This window comes from Buteo buteo, chromosome 17 (assembly GCF_964188355.1).
Source record: "Buteo buteo chromosome 17, bButBut1.hap1.1, whole genome shotgun sequence".
NCBI classification, from domain to species: domain Eukaryota; kingdom Metazoa; phylum Chordata; class Aves; order Accipitriformes; family Accipitridae; genus Buteo; species Buteo buteo.
The window spans coordinates 27,820,529-27,836,397 of NC_134187.1; the positions used below are offsets into that span (position 1 = coordinate 27,820,529).

At 38.1% G+C, this 15,869-nt stretch overlaps 1 protein-coding gene across 9 annotated transcripts in view; it reads right to left on the reverse strand.

Moving 5' to 3' along the window:
* DST (dystonin) overlaps positions 1–15,869 on the reverse strand; it is a 307,609-nt gene that overhangs the window by 275,405 nt on the left and 16,335 nt on the right. The window lies entirely within an intron of this gene.

Genomic DNA, 15,869 nt, shown 5'->3' on the forward strand with positions numbered 1-15,869 from the left:
GGGCCTGTATCTTCTGTTGGCTGCTCAGCAACCCTTAGTACCTTTGGATCACACAGACCTATGGAGACCAATTTTGCCTTTCAATTTCTTCACCTTCTTCGTTTCTAGTTTATAATACAAAAATGGAAAGAGCCCAGACATGGTGTTGTGAGGGTGCTATAGTGACAGTTTGTTACTATTTATGTAGCAGCTGGGAATATGCAAGGACAAAGTACAATAGCAGTTGTTATTGAAGCTTTGAAGAAAGATCGCTCGAGTCTCGGATTTATCTTTGAAAGTATGCTGTAATTTTTATCCAGTAGGATTTCCTTTTCTCAGAAGAGGCCTTAATAGCCCATTCTTATTTTTTATAATAACAACTCCTCTAGTTTCTCCTACCCTTAGAAACCAAAAACACTGTTGAGTGATTGTTTCATATACACAACTGAACATATTCTCCATACTCTATTGAGATGTCAGTTTTAGGGATAAGGAGACTGTCCTTCTGGTCAGCTATGCTACAATACTGGAAGATAAGCTATGTGAGAAGACCCCACTCCTGTATTTTTGAGAAATCAAACTGAGCAGGCAAAGGTAGACCAATCTTTGCCATCTATGTATATTACAACTAGCTATCCTCTTTTAAGTAGTCGTTCTACCTTACTTAATGCATGCATATCAAAATGAATGAACATAACCCACGTTAGTTCACTAACTCTTCAGGAATCATGTTATCTTATTTTCAGAACAAGGTAGGAAGCTCGGAAACGATTTTTTCATAATAGCAAAATCTAGCAAACTGACACCTAAGAAATGCCAACTTCTAACTTAATTGCAGTCCTCTCTTTTTATTCAGCATGGAGATACATCTGAGTAATGCGTACACAGAGCTATTAAGCACGTAAGTATTTTTAAGAATCATGACTTTGCAATTCCAAAGACGTTTATAATGTACTGAACAACTGCTTTGCTTGAGTAAATTAATAGCTTTGATAAGAAGTCTGTAATTGTTCTCCTTTTGTGCAGCCACTGTTCACAACATGCTTACCACTCATCCTACTGGATTGTTTGTTTCTAGCAAACACGTTTTCCATGCCATGGCTGTAAGCCCCAAATAAGCATTCTGTGATTACAGCAACCATATTAACCAGTTTAAAAAATACAAAATAATGCAGAACATCTGTACTATCCTGAAAAGGGTTCCTGGCCAATTAGGACAGCATGTGAAAAAACATCGGTTATATTCTGTTAAAATCAAAATATGTAAGGCACTTCTGTTATTTTTCTATAAAGCATATTGCTGTATGCAAGTGAAAAACATAACTGTTAATAATACACAACACTTTTTTGAGTTACAAGAGTGAAGTGTCTTTTATAGCCACTAAAATATTGATCAGGCACATCCTTACTTAGCCTACTCTGGGACTTAGCGAGGGTCAGGTCTTGACCCTTCTTAGCTTGAAGGCCCATAAGGTCACAGCCCAGATGCTATAGCTCCTTATTCTATGCCTCCGATTATGCATCCTTCTGCTCATTAGCCTAAAGACCTATCTGTAGCCTCTGTTGTTGATCAGCGGGAAATGTTGCATTTGCATAGCAGTTATGCATATAACAGCTTGTGCATTGAAGCCTGTTGGTCATACATAAGCAAATCCAAGCAGAGTTTTGTCTGTATTCAAAGTACAGGATTAAACTTAACGCATCATTTCACCGTCAGTACCACAGGAGGGTGCAAACTGCACAGGGAGTCCTCACCACTGTGCCTCGGGAGGCAAAGTGCTCAGGACAAGCTTTTAGGATCACAAACGTCATTTCTGCCAGTGTCTATGGTTTTCTCTGTAATCAGGTGATTTGCAGCAGCCGCCTGAGAGTCAGGCTTGCTACTGTGCTATAAAAGAGAGCTGGTTTCCAGTAATGGGGATGATTTCAAAGAAGTATTTAGTATACTCCTTGTAAGAGGGATTTGGCTGTGTACCAAGGCATGATTTCCTTTGAGGAGGGAAAGAAGGACTGTTCGTCATAGGTGAGGCACTGCAGGAGATCAGGTGGAAACTAAGTGGAAGACGGTGTAGCTGAAAAATAGTGTAAGGTAACGCACAGTACCATATATCAGATAAGCCACCCCTACATAGGATCTGATACCCTCAAGAACACCAGTGGGTTTTGCACTGTCATTTCTCAAGGCGGAAGCATTAGGAGAGGTCAGGTTTTAAACTCCCATCAAGCAATCCAGCTGGCAAAAGCTGCCGAGACGCTGATACTGAATTACTATTGTATTGCAAAAATTCCCTGACTTTATGACACAGCGGAGATTGTGCTGGCCAACTGAGTTCTAATCAAATATCTTGTACTTTAACATCTTATCTTTGAGAAGACTTTCCACTGCAGTGAGTCCTTTCATGCTGGTTTTTGGAAGCTGTTGGGAAGTACAGGTCAACATTCACTGAAATTTAATTTTCAGTTTAGTTATGAGTTATTTATATTTCACTTACACTAAACTATCCCAGAATTCCTGGAATACATTTTCCTTTCTTTCATTATGGGCAATGGATAAATATGAACAGAAATGGAGTGTTTGAATCATGGATTTACTGAGTGTGTTTCAACAAAATCCCTCCTAGTTTAGAATAATTCAGAATGTCAGCTGAATGTAACAGGCTATTTTTGTCCTTTAACATCCCAGATTGTATGATATGAAAGTGGATCAACTTTTAAAGTAAAATAACTTAATAAATTTAAGACAAAATCTAGGGCAACTGAATGTTCCCATTAGTAAATCTTTACCACTTTAACCTGATTAGATGATAATGCAATGCAGAAAACAAAATAGCCAATGTATGTAATCAGGCTATGTGAGTCCCTTCGGACTGCATGTTGTCAGAAATTATCAAAATTCAAAGCAGACACACAAATGAAAGTACAAGCAAGGGCAATGTAAAACCAACTATGCTAAGCTTAAAAAAAAAAAAAAAAAAAAAAAAATCCACCAGTGAAGATGCAGCCATATTAAATGAATATTTTTCTCTGGTTCTGGGCCAGTCATTTAAGAGAACGTCCATGCTTGAAAGTGCCTACATTACCAGGATATACAAACATAACTATGGAGTTTCTGTGTTTGTATTTAATTTTATAAAGCAATAAGCAGAAAGCTGGAAGGCAAATACACTAAATGTGAAACTCCTGAGTATCATGGGTCTGACTCTATGTTAAACTACCTCTGTGAACAGGTTGGCTTTTCAAACATCAAGAGAAATTACTGATTTGTGGAGAGAATTTACATTCTTTCTTTCTAAAGGTAGGAGAAGGTGGAAATAAGCATTCAGTGTTTATTCATCATATGCATTTTGAGCCTGTGACTGTACTTATATAAGGAAATTCTGATTCTTTCATAGGTTTTCAAAAGGAGATGGAATCTTTTCTGGATGCTAGTAGGTCAATCCCTACCATTCCCCCACTTTGAAAATAACATTATGGAGGCAACTTTCATGAAAGAAATAGGTTACTTGAGGACATGAAATTCAAAATGGATAAAGGGCTAGATCCACGTATGTACTCGGACATTGCAATACAGTTTTGTAACATCAAACTATGTTTATTGGATAACCATCTACTTCCACATCTAAAACTGACATGATGCAAAACTGAGTTTTTGGTAGGAACTAAGTAGTAAGAAAAACCTGGTCACCCAGGATGATGCAGCATCTCATTCTTCAGGGATGTAAGACACCCCCAAACCTCCTCCTGAAAGTGGTATTCAGTCATCCCTTCCTAACAGCAGAGAGCACTAGTTTCTTTTGAACCATAAAAGAAGTGAATCAGCTGTTTGCCTTTTCCTTATTGTTTTAAGAAGCTTGAAACCTAGGCTGAAACCCTCATCTCCCAGCAGCCAGCCTAAAGACTATTCTGCAACAACCTCCTGGAAGTGGTACAGGTGGGGGAAAAAAAAAAAAAAAAAAAAAAAACAAAACAACCCCTCAAGATTTCTTGGTGTGGAATGAGAAAGAGGGAGCGTAGCGTTCTGCATTAGAGCGTGCAAGGCTCTCTCTGGGGAGAAGGAAGTGCTGGGTTCTGATCCCTGCTCTGATGATTGCTAATACATTCTGCTTTAGGTAGTAATTGGGTAAAATGTTGAAATAGTCCCTGGATGAGACGTGTGCAATGGAGGCAACAGAAACCACAATGCACCTCGTGTACCAATTCTGCAGAGATACACCAAATTTCAAGTATTTATTGGTCTGAAGTGATACCATCTTCTAGTAGCTTAAAAAAAAAGAAAATAGCGAGTACTATGCTACAAGTAGAGTTTCTGTTTCATTTACTTCGTTTATTGGTGATCTTTTTCAAGAGCAGAAAGTTGAGAGATGCTCCACATGTGTAACTCCCTGTTAACTGTGGAAGGAGCTGGGGAATCAGATACTGTCAAGATAATCTCCACAGATCTCAGCAACTTCCACCAAGGAAGATAGCTATCATAAGAGAAAAATAAGGCATTTAAAGGTATGTTGCTGTGCAAGGAAATCCTGATTATTGTTTTTTTTCTTTTTCAAATTAATAAATTGAAAAGCAAGGCATACTTCATTCAGTGTAACCTAGACCTGTATGTACAGGGGGCCAAATAACATTCAGATTAAACTAGCCATGTTGGGCCAAAGCCAGCAGTTCTCTTGAAAAGCTGCTTAGTAAAACTATGCTAACAAAAATGTGGATTCTTTTTGAATATCACTGGAAAATTAATAATATCATCAACGTGACAGTCCTGATATGTTACATATTTAATCCATTCCTTTATTCCTCACCTATTTCCTCTACATTTTTCAACATGAATTGCAGGATTTAATCTTGAAATAGTTTACCTACATTATAGAAGCCAACAGAAAGGTACTGGAGATTTTGCAGATGGAAGATAATATTTTGAGCTCTGAGTATCTGGGAAGCTACAGCATGGGGAATAGACATTTTAGTTGAGTTTTATGCTAAAACTATCAGCAAGATATAAGTGCTACTTCCATTATAATTATCATGTTTCAAAATTAATCCTTCGTAGATATTAATACCTAAAATATCAGGATTTCATGGTCTCAAAATTATGACTTATTTCTGTAAAATAAATGCATATTCTGCATGATGTCTGCTGTATATCACTGTTGCAAAAAGTCTTCCCATTATCTAAAAATAAATTTTGTATTAATTTTTAATTGCAGCTATCTCGCATCTATTCAGATCCCCCCAGTCTGCCAGACACAAAAGAGAATAACTTAACAGAAAAACTAAGGTTTGATGAAGGCACACAGTTTTATTTGCTTACTACACCTACAAGGCCAACCATATAACAAAGGAAGAGTCTGGAATAAGAAATCGTCTATCTTCAAATACCTTCCTCAGCCTTCTAAACTTCTCATTGTAGATTGTATTATATTATATGTATGTTTTGATAGCATACCTTTTATGGCAGGAGTAATTTTGTTTATCACAGTATGAAAACACTCTGGCCAGCAAACAACAAATTCAAGTTCTAAGTAGCTTTTGAATCTCTCATGGGCACAGATTGTTTTCAAGGAAAAAATAAAAGGAGGACTTGGAAGAATTTTTTAAAATGGCATAATGAAAATCTAAAAAAGTGGTATTGATATTCTGCTTTTAGTAACAACTGTTAACATTCCTGACTGATAAGTTTCCCTCCTTATAGAATTAATTATTCATTTGTTCTTTTCAAAATGTTTCAATCCCATGTTTTAAAACAAAGTTTCAAGACTTGATCCAGCAATCAATCAACATTTAACTATTTGAAAATACAAGTTCTTATAATTACACAACACTAGTAATACTATTAGTAATTAAGTTATCAGATTGTTTTCTCTTACAAAATCCACTTTAAGTTGCCTTATCTTATGTTTGGTTGAAAATATTCCCAGCCCAAAGTTTAATTTTCTTGAAAATTTTTAGTCAAAGGCTGACTGAGAAGCCTGAGAGCAAGATGATGAAAATACCCAGCAGTTATTTGTCAACACTAAAAAAACATCCCAGTGATCTTTTTTGAGAAGACTCTAGGCTTTGGGATGGATTACTTCAACTACAAGTATTCTTTAAGATACATAGACATAGGCCTTTTGCCATCTTTGTTAAAAATCTGCCTACATTTGTCAGAGTGATAAGTCTTCGAGCTACAAATATCATCTGCTATCCCTGGTGTCAGGGAGTATAAAGTAAAGTTTATAAAGTTTGGGTTTGATCTCCCTGCTCTGATGAGGAAGCTGCTCCAGAACTTACTGCTCTCTTCATTACAAGTAATCTTCCTCTAGCTGCCGCCTGAAACTTATTCCTGGTCTTTTAGGTTTTTTGCAACAACAGCGTTCATTTCCTTAAATACCGGTTTTGCTTCCCTGATGTGTTCATAGCCTGCATTGCACCTCTCAGCCTTTTTTGGTTTTGCTGAGCAAGTCAATTTCTTTTAATCTCTCCTCATCTGCTGGTAGTCCTTCTTTGCAAAGTTAAATAGTTTGATTTAACTATTCCTAGGGCCCAGGTGACTACCAATGTGATTTTTTTATATTTTTTTTTTTTAACATGGCTGTGTTTTGTATATATCAATGAAAATCTCTTCAGATTGGCACCCACTAAACAAAGCCTCTCAAGACTCTTACAGCTGAGGGAGCGATACCCCATCATCACAGACCGACCAAGCAAATTCCACCCTCGCAGCTCTTACCTCCCCTCTCAGGACACCCACCATCCCCGCTGAGGAGCTGAGCAGGATCCTTCCAGCTTGGAGATGTGGAGGCAAAACTAGTCTTTCCAATCTAATAGTTACCTGCTGTGGTTGCAGGCTGATGGCAGCGTGGGCAAGAGGCAGGGAGAGCAGGGGAGGGCATGCGGCAGACCTGACAGGCAGGAGACCGTTTCTTTTACGCTCTCTGTGACTCACTCAGCCGTGCTTAGAGGAAGAGGAGGAAGAAGCCATATGATCTGAATGTAGAAAGGACAAACACCGGAACTGGCGCGCTGGAGGAAAGGGCTGGAGAAATAACTCTGGGACTGACAGCCTGAGGGACAAACACAGAGACTGGCAGAGTCTGGGAGCTGCTGCTGTGAAGCGTTCGAGGGAGCAGCAGGCTCTGTGGATAAAGGCTAGAGGAGATATGGACCTGCAAGGTAACAAGTGGGACTAGGAACCTTCAATGCTGAGAGAGCGGATCAGGGGAGAGCTAAGGACCCGATGCGCTAGCATGAAACTCGTATTGCCTCACTAAAAGGCTCTGGAGAAGGTACTCTGATGAACAAGGAGGGTACGAACTGTGTGAGGAGAAGGTCTCCGAGAAGAGAGACAAGAGCCATGGAGCATGCAACCAGAGGCCATAGGGAGACACAGAAATCAAAGAGACTGGTTGAACAAGTGTCTCGGAGCAATGAGATGACTGACCGGGTGAGCCTGGGAAGGGCCGTGACGTGAAGGAGGAACACAAGGACCAACAAACCGAGAGGAGGAGGACTGAGGTCAACAGAGGGGTGAGGACTGGGCGGTGAGGAAGGAGCCAGCATTGGTCAGGAGCAGGCTGGAGGAGACAGGGCAGAAAGAGCCACGCTTGGGAAGAGTGACCACAAGAAAGCATGTCCCCCTAAGGAGCCTGGCAGGAAAAGGAAATTTCGCCCCAACTCTGGCCATTAGCAAATATCTGAGAGTTCCTCTAGAAGAAAATACATCTTCCCCTGTGTTACTGATCCATATGGAGGAATACAAATATTGTCAGTCTCTCCCTGAAATCCAATAGCAGAATTTTCTGTGTTGTAGTTCAAGTGTCAAAGCCTGCTGATGAGCCGCACAATGGAGCTTTAAGTTTACTTTTTTAACAACAGTAGGAAATTAAACACAAAGTTCTTGTTAAAATATTTTTCTTAAGGTTGCAAAGTCAAGCACTAAAATGTTATGAAATCCCAGATGCAAGGTTCACCATGCAACCTTAGTTCAGCCGGTTTATTTGTACATCGTGATGAAGTCATAATGATGTGATTGTATACTATTACATCCCCAGTGTCTTGCTCTTATTTAGTGCAAATGATGGGTGATATTCACTCCATAAACAGTTGTTCAGTATTTTGTTTTGTCATCCTCTGTTCAATAGGCAGCCCCAGAACTTAACTTACTTCATGCTATTCAAAAGCTGGTGTGAAGAAGAAATTATTATTTCATAGACTGTTTTGTGGTCCTCATCATTACAGTAGTGTCTGACTGCTTCACAAATACTAATGATCTTTGCCATTACACAGGATGCAAAACTGAAACCAGAAGGTCAATTTTGATACCTAGGTGAAATTGAGATGCCCGGGATCTCTGATTTTTAAGAGTTATTAGAATTACGTATCAGTATACTCAGACCACAGCACACACAGAGTTCAGTGGTGAATGACAGCTTGAGTACTTTTATAAACCCGACTACACGCTTTGAGTCAGGCACTTAGAAAATGGAAGATAAAAAATGTTTTAAAAGCCACTTGTTCAGCACGTTCACAGTACCTTGTGCCCACCCTTCAATCTCCAAAGCAGCACTCGCTGCTTTTTAAAGAGGAGATCCTCTCTCTTCCTGCAATCTCCTGTTTTATTCATTTACACACTTTACAACTTCTGCAGCAGAACTCCTACACATAAGAGTCATCCTAAGAGCACTTCCATCCTACAATGAATACAGAGTACATCCTGTGAAAAAACAGTATGCCATCATATAGTTAAAGTCTATATGACAACGCAGATGCATAATTGACTGAATTAAAGCTGCATGTGTAACCTTAATTCCGGTGCTTCCTAACATTTGAAGACTTGCCTTTGCCAAACTATTCTTTTAACACAATACCCATGCGTAGTGTTATATATAAACACAAATGGATAAGGGAGTCCCTTGCTATATAAAGATGTGCTGTTTGTGCACCAAAGTAGGATGTTACATAATACAGCTCTGAAGAGTGACTCCTGTGGCAGTGAAGGAAAAGGAAGCATCTGCATTTAGACTATAATTACTGTGCATCTGTGAGACAATTACTGGTCATTTTAAGTTGTGCACACAACACCATCATAACAAAATCAGAGCCAATTAATATTTTTTTTTAACCTGCCTTCAGCTACTGAACAGAATTTACTATTTATGTTCACTTGCATAAAAAGTTTTTTCATACAGTTAAGACTGCTAGCACGTTTTATCAGCTTAGGTTTATATTACTACCTCTCAAGGAAGGACACTGGGATTTAAAAAAATAATCTTAACAGTTAAAAATTTAATTTCTGAGTGAGGCTACACTGTATACATGTAGTATAATTTTATCAATGAACAACAAAATCCCAGTTAATACAAGTCATGGCAAAATAACAGTGGAAAAAAAACTATTAGACATTTTTTCAAGCCAGAGTTTTACAGCTCTACTTCTTTCATACAACAGTTGAAGAATATTTTATCTCATTCACTTCTAATTTAGCAGTAAGTTAGCTCCAGCTCCAAGGACCAAGGGTGCGCTTTGACTCTCTTTCAAACTTTAGATCAAACAAAGCCAGACTGTTTTAAACTCTTATCCCATTTTCAGTAAATAACCATTTGCCCTGGGAATGAAAACTGATACAGACAAAAATTGTATGGAATCGGCTTACCTATCAAGACAAAACCTGTTGCAGTAGAGGGCTTTGCCCTCAGGTGTAGGATGATTTGAAACTGTGTATAGAAAAATAACATACAGTTGATGCTATTTTCAACCACACAAGTGTAAATCTGAGTAAATACACTCAAAACAAGCATGATGTACCACTACAGGGGACAATTAATTCAAATGACCTTAACTCTCCAAATAAGAGCTAGCAGTAAAGTCAGTTAAGGTGCTGCCCTAAATGTGGATTTGTACTGTTAATGCTATGCTTATTTCTATGTACTTTTACATACACGTGTCATCAGTTCTCTGGAGAAAAGGAGGCTGAGGGGAGACCTTATCACTCTCTACAACTACCTGAAGGGGGGTTGTAGTGAGGTGGGCGCTGGTCTCTTCTGTCAGGTGGCTGGTGATAGGATGAGAGGAAATGGCCTCAAGTTGCAGCAACAGAGATTTAGGTTGGATATTAGGAAAAATTTCTTTACTGAGAGGGTTGTCAGACATTGGAAGAGGCTGCCCAGGGAAGTGGTCGAGTCACCATCCCTGGAGGTATACATAAAGCACGTAGACAAGGTACTCCAGAACATGGTTTCGTGGGCATGGATGACGGTTGGACTGGATGATCTTGAAGGTCTTTTCCAACCTAAATGATTCTATGATTCTATGAATAATTATTAGCACTATTGGAACTAACTGTTTCTTTTGCACTACGCTTAATAGCTGTAATAACTCATCCATAGAAAAAAAAATCACTAGAAAGACAACAATAATTTTAAATTTCAGATCTAATTCTTAACATGTTACCATTGTGTTTTAACAAAAAGTAGTTTTAAAGACATCGCCTCCCTGGTCTAGGGAAAATCATAGCACTACACCTTTAAGAAATCCCTTCAAAAATCTAAACTGCCTAGGAGCTGGGCAAAAGGAGTGGAAGAAATGGGCAATTGCTGCAATGCAATAGATGGGCTGCAGGGTGGAGAAGGAAAAGCAGCCAAGAGGAAGCTGGGAGCAGGCAGCAAGGGAGGAGGCCACAGAATATAGCAGAACAGTGGGAAAATGAAGTCTTAGTGCAAAACCGTTTATGAAGAATTTATCAGTGAGGAATTATTTGCTAAAAGAAAAGCAATAAAGTACAACAGTCCAAGAAAGAGAAGTAAACAGTCTCTTGGTAGGCGTGTGTATGTTTGGAAAGAGAAGAGGTACCTTTGAAGCCAACCTAATGGCCACTGAAGGCTTTCTCTTTATTTCAAAGATGACTGGATTTAGCATTTATAGTCATATTTGCAAAGATCCTACACACATAAAACATATTCCTTGAGGTATTTTTAAAAATGTTTAATATGGCTAGATGCTTAAATCTTGTTAAAAACCTAATAAACTCTCAGGTGCTTCTCAAAATCCCCATCAATATCCTTTAGGTCTTTGAGAAAAAAATCCAGTCCTTGTTTCCCTTTTTCATTCACATGTTCCCTGCATTTCTTCATTGTGGCTGTGCTCAAATTATCCTGAGAGAGGACGCGTGCACGCGTGTGCCTGTGTACATACACGTGCATGCAGAGTCTGGTAGCTCACAGCTTTGTCATACATTTTGAGAACATTAATATGATGTTAATAAAAATGCTGAAGGTGAAAGATGATATGATAATGTTTTGCCATATTTGCTTCTAAATGTGATTCACCGGAGACACAATCCAACACAAGCAGATGTCTTCAAAAGAACCTACGAATGCAATCTATAGATTAAATAGCTAATACTTGGAATTAACCAAGTCTTGTGCAGGGTAATGAGTAATTTTTGTATGTCATCTGTATTAGGTGATTCAAATATCACATAAAGTACATCATGGTATTGGAAAACGAGTAAATAACACCAAAGTAAGAAGTGGAAATTAATAAAATGAAATGGCAATTACTTAATGAGACATATTAAAAACTCGTAAAAAGCCCTGTAGAACAACTTCATCCATATGAAAAATTTAATCTCAAGTAAGCTAAGTCTCAACTAATACTCAGACTTCTTCTATAAATGGTTTAGTATCAGATGTTTAAAAAACCTCCCAAATGTGTTTCTTACAGAATTGTAATACTGGTTTTCTCATAAGTTTTAAGGCTTAAACACATAAAAGCAAAAACCAGAATAGCTGAATAAGACCATGGATGGGACAACTTATGCTTTTACATGCATTAGAAACTGATTAACTTCGCTTTCAAGCTTGCGTCATCCGAGTCTGTACAGTGCAAGCTTCACTTCAGTCATGAGAGTAGTCTCAGTGGAGCCAAATGAAGCTGCACACATCAGTAGATTTTTTACATCAGTAGATTTTTTATATGTGACCCCCCAGACATCTGACCTCCCTCTCTGTTACGTTGTAGTGACTTGCAGCAACGCTGCACCCACCCCTAAGGAACTGAATTGCTTCAGCAATGGACAGTCTTTAAATAATTAGAAACAGGTTCATTAGGAGGCATTGAGGGATACCTATGAGCAGCAGTGCTTCTGAGATGATTATTTGTCATCAGTTTATTCTTTGTAGGTGACTTCAGAAATACTTTTTTTTTTTTTTTAACACTATTCAGTAGATAATCACCTCAATATATGCTGTTGCTACAGTGCCGGGTCAAAATAGACCAGTAAGTTTGTATGTGTGAAGTACAAGACTTTTGAGTAGAAACAGGGCTTTCACATCTGAAAGTGAAGGAACTGGGTTTATTTATGCTCCAGTCTCTGTAGTCTCATCTGCCACATGTCTTACAGTGATCCTGTTATGACAAACGCAATCCTTGGTGGCTGCATGAGTAAGGCAATTTAGGAGCCCTTCAAACTGGTTAACAATGGAGATGTCAAAAGATGCTGCTTTGACAGCATCTCTTTTCAAATATGTATTTAGACATACAGGTGAAATTAGAATTTGGCAGAACTGTATGTCTAACTGACCCCATAGCTCAGGAGCCAGATATATTTACACAAACTCAAAGCCATCTTTTGGTTCCAGGCCAGCACAGGAAAAAAACTATCAATAACTTGCAGACTTTTATACTTTTGCTTCACAGCAGACCGCTATTTAAAATATAGAAATATTAAAAATATTTCAAAATTCTTGTAATAAAACCCCCAGTTTAAAATTTGCCCTGGAGAAGTATTGCGAGACAGCAGCAAGCTCACAACAGGAGACTTTTGCGCACTGTTCCACACCTTCAGAAAATTTAACTACCCATACAGAATCAGCTACCCGATTCCTCAAAGGAGTGATATGTACCACTCCTTTGACTTGCGTGAAGTCATGCTAATTTAAAGAACACGGTTCTGTTTCTTCTCAAGAGTTCTCCATTGTGTTCAAAAATTCAAAACACGCTTCAGTAATAGGTATCTGTACTCTCCTCGGTGTGAAGTTAATGTAAAACTGTTACCTATAGTGAATGTCAGCACAAATAATACAGCCACCAATGAGAGGATGACCTACAGGGCACAAAATATAACAATGTGCCTTAAAAGGGGTGAGCTGCACACCATTATGTTGACATTGCACTGCAGTAAGAGGAATAAAATAAAGTGAAAATGGCTATGAATTCTGTCTGGTAAGGATCAGTATTAGGACAGAATGTATTTAATATCTTCATTAATGGCCTGGAAGGTGTAAAAAAAAATGAAATTTTCGGAGAAAACTGATGTCCTACTTCGGTAAACATCTCCTCATGTAGATTTTCAAGGCGAGCAATTATTGTCTTCAGTGGGATTACTCCCATACACACAATTACACCTAATTTACTTCTGACAAGATCAGGGACAATACTTGAAAGACCTCAGATTACTACACAGGAAGTGAGAAATAATCCAAGCAAATTCAGATAATTATAGCTGTGGCTAGGAAACTGCGAAACAAGATCTAGACACAACAAAGCCATCCAAATATAAAATAGTCTAAATTCACAGGAATAAGGAAGCCTAGCATCTAAATGTCCAACAAAACTTTTAATGAAATATTTGAAAGGTCTTTAAGCATATATCTTAATATGGCAACAAAACAGGCTAACATATTTTTGGACTGACTAGTCAAAAATTTCCTGGAGCAAAGAAAAATCTTTCCATAAGGCTGTTTTATAGTTACTTTGGAAATACCATTCTCCCTTGTCAGAAAATAGGGACAAAAAAGCATGAGTAGGAAAAAAGCAACAAAAATGATCAGAAGGAGAACTGTTTTATGAGGAGAAATTATGTCTTCTTGTTAGCAGACATCATACATAATTTTTTTCAAGAAATGACTAAGCAGGATATGGCCGTAGCTGTCTACAACTATTTCCACAGTATAAACATCAAGACAACGGATGATTTATTTAAAGTGGCTCAAGTGGGCAGAGCTAGGAATAACAGGAAAAAAATAATGGAAATAAATTATGCAGACTAACAAGAGCATTTCTGGCACTGAATCATGTAAAACTGTACAAAGGTAAAGGCCAAAAGTCTCTCATCTTCAAGATGTTGAGACTAAGTGGAATAAAGCTGCAACAACCTGTGGGATGGACGACATTGTGAGTGTGTGGAACTTCAAAACGCTGCAGTGATTTGTCACGGCATGACCCTTATTCACTCTGTCACCATAGTGTTAATAATACATTCAGAATAACTTACAACGTCCATGAGAAATGAAATTGGTGACTTATGTTTTCTGGATCCTAGTCTAATAAAGATAATGATTTATTCTTTTTTGTAGAAATGTGAGTTCATCAAGGCTGTAGAATGAAAGGCTATCAAAAGAACTATATAATGTTGCATAAAAGATATACTGCAAAAGCAATTTCAAGATAGTGACATAATGGTGACAGCACTGAGAGAAGTTTTCTCTAAATCTGGGATTTATTATTGTTTCAGTTGTAGGTCTTGTCAGACACAGCACAGACCCATGAAATGACAGGAAAGTGAAGTTATATAGTAATAATGCGCATTTTCTATTCTTATACTTCTTTTTCTTTGCTGGTCCTGAAATCCCTGACATGTTACTGACTGGGAAAAAGAAGGGCTTTCTTTGCTTCACCAATCCATTCTTCAAAGCCTGTTTTGCTGCTTACACCATTTCCATAGTTTTATCTCTTTAATTCAGCACCACTGATGCTCTTTTTCCCATATTGGTAATAGCCTGAGCTATTACAGGCAGGCTTACCCTTGGCATAGACGTGCCATGGAAAAAATTAAGAACAATCAAACAAAAAAGAGAATCGAAAAAACACAAGTGGAATAGAAAATACAAAGGAAATTACGGAAGAGATGAAGGAAGGACAACAAAGCAGGGAAAGGACCAGAAGCAAGCAATGAAGGGAGGAGAGCCTGGTGAGAGGCTGAAGACCTAGTAAGAATAACAGAGTTAGACAAAGTAGTCTAGAGAGCAAGATAGGATGGGAGTAAAAGGGAGACGGTTGAGAAGAAAGGAAGAGCAGATCCTTTAAGAAGAGCAGAAGATGAATCCATCAGATCAAACTAAACCACAGAAACAGTAGCAGAGTAAAATAGTAAGTAGAAGCATGAGAGAATAGAGGAAATTGGGGAGTAGTGAAGTGGAAGCAGAGAAACGACATATATCTGCTAAAAGGTAAAAATTCTGGCAGTTTTTGGCAGCTCTAGCTTTCTTTGCGCAAGTTTCTTGCTCTCTCAGGCAATGTACTTCCACTAGGGAATGCTCTTTCTCAAACCAGCTTCAGGTCTCACTGATAATTCTTGGTGCTCAATTAACACAGATCTAGGAAGGTTCAGTTTGGTTGGAGCAACCTCAAGATAATCTTTTTTAAGGTATGCTCAATAGTTACCTTTTTAATAATATTGGCTTAATAGAAGTAGTTCAAGCCCCTTAACACTGGCACAGATAGGTTAGTCAGCAAATGCATCAAAGCAATGAGCTCTCATTAAAAAGAGAAATGCATCATGTCTGCAGGAAGAATCTTCATGTGCATTTACATTACGAACTGTGTAAGTGTTTCAAGGAATTGTCATATTTCCTCACTAAAAGTAGGCTATCAATATTAAAAGAACTATGTGTAGATCAAGCTGAGGAGCAAAGAATGATAAAACTTGATATAAGTTTTGCTGAGCACAAAGATTGTAAATACTGTGTAAAGCGGAAGAGACCTCAAAATCATATCTAGTAATGAGATTTAATAAAAATTTGGTTCAGTACATAGAATCTCTGATAAATCTAAGTGAGAAATTTCAATAATATACACATGTGCTATAAAAACCTGTTAAGTAATACCACTATAAAGCTATCAAATGAAATATCTTA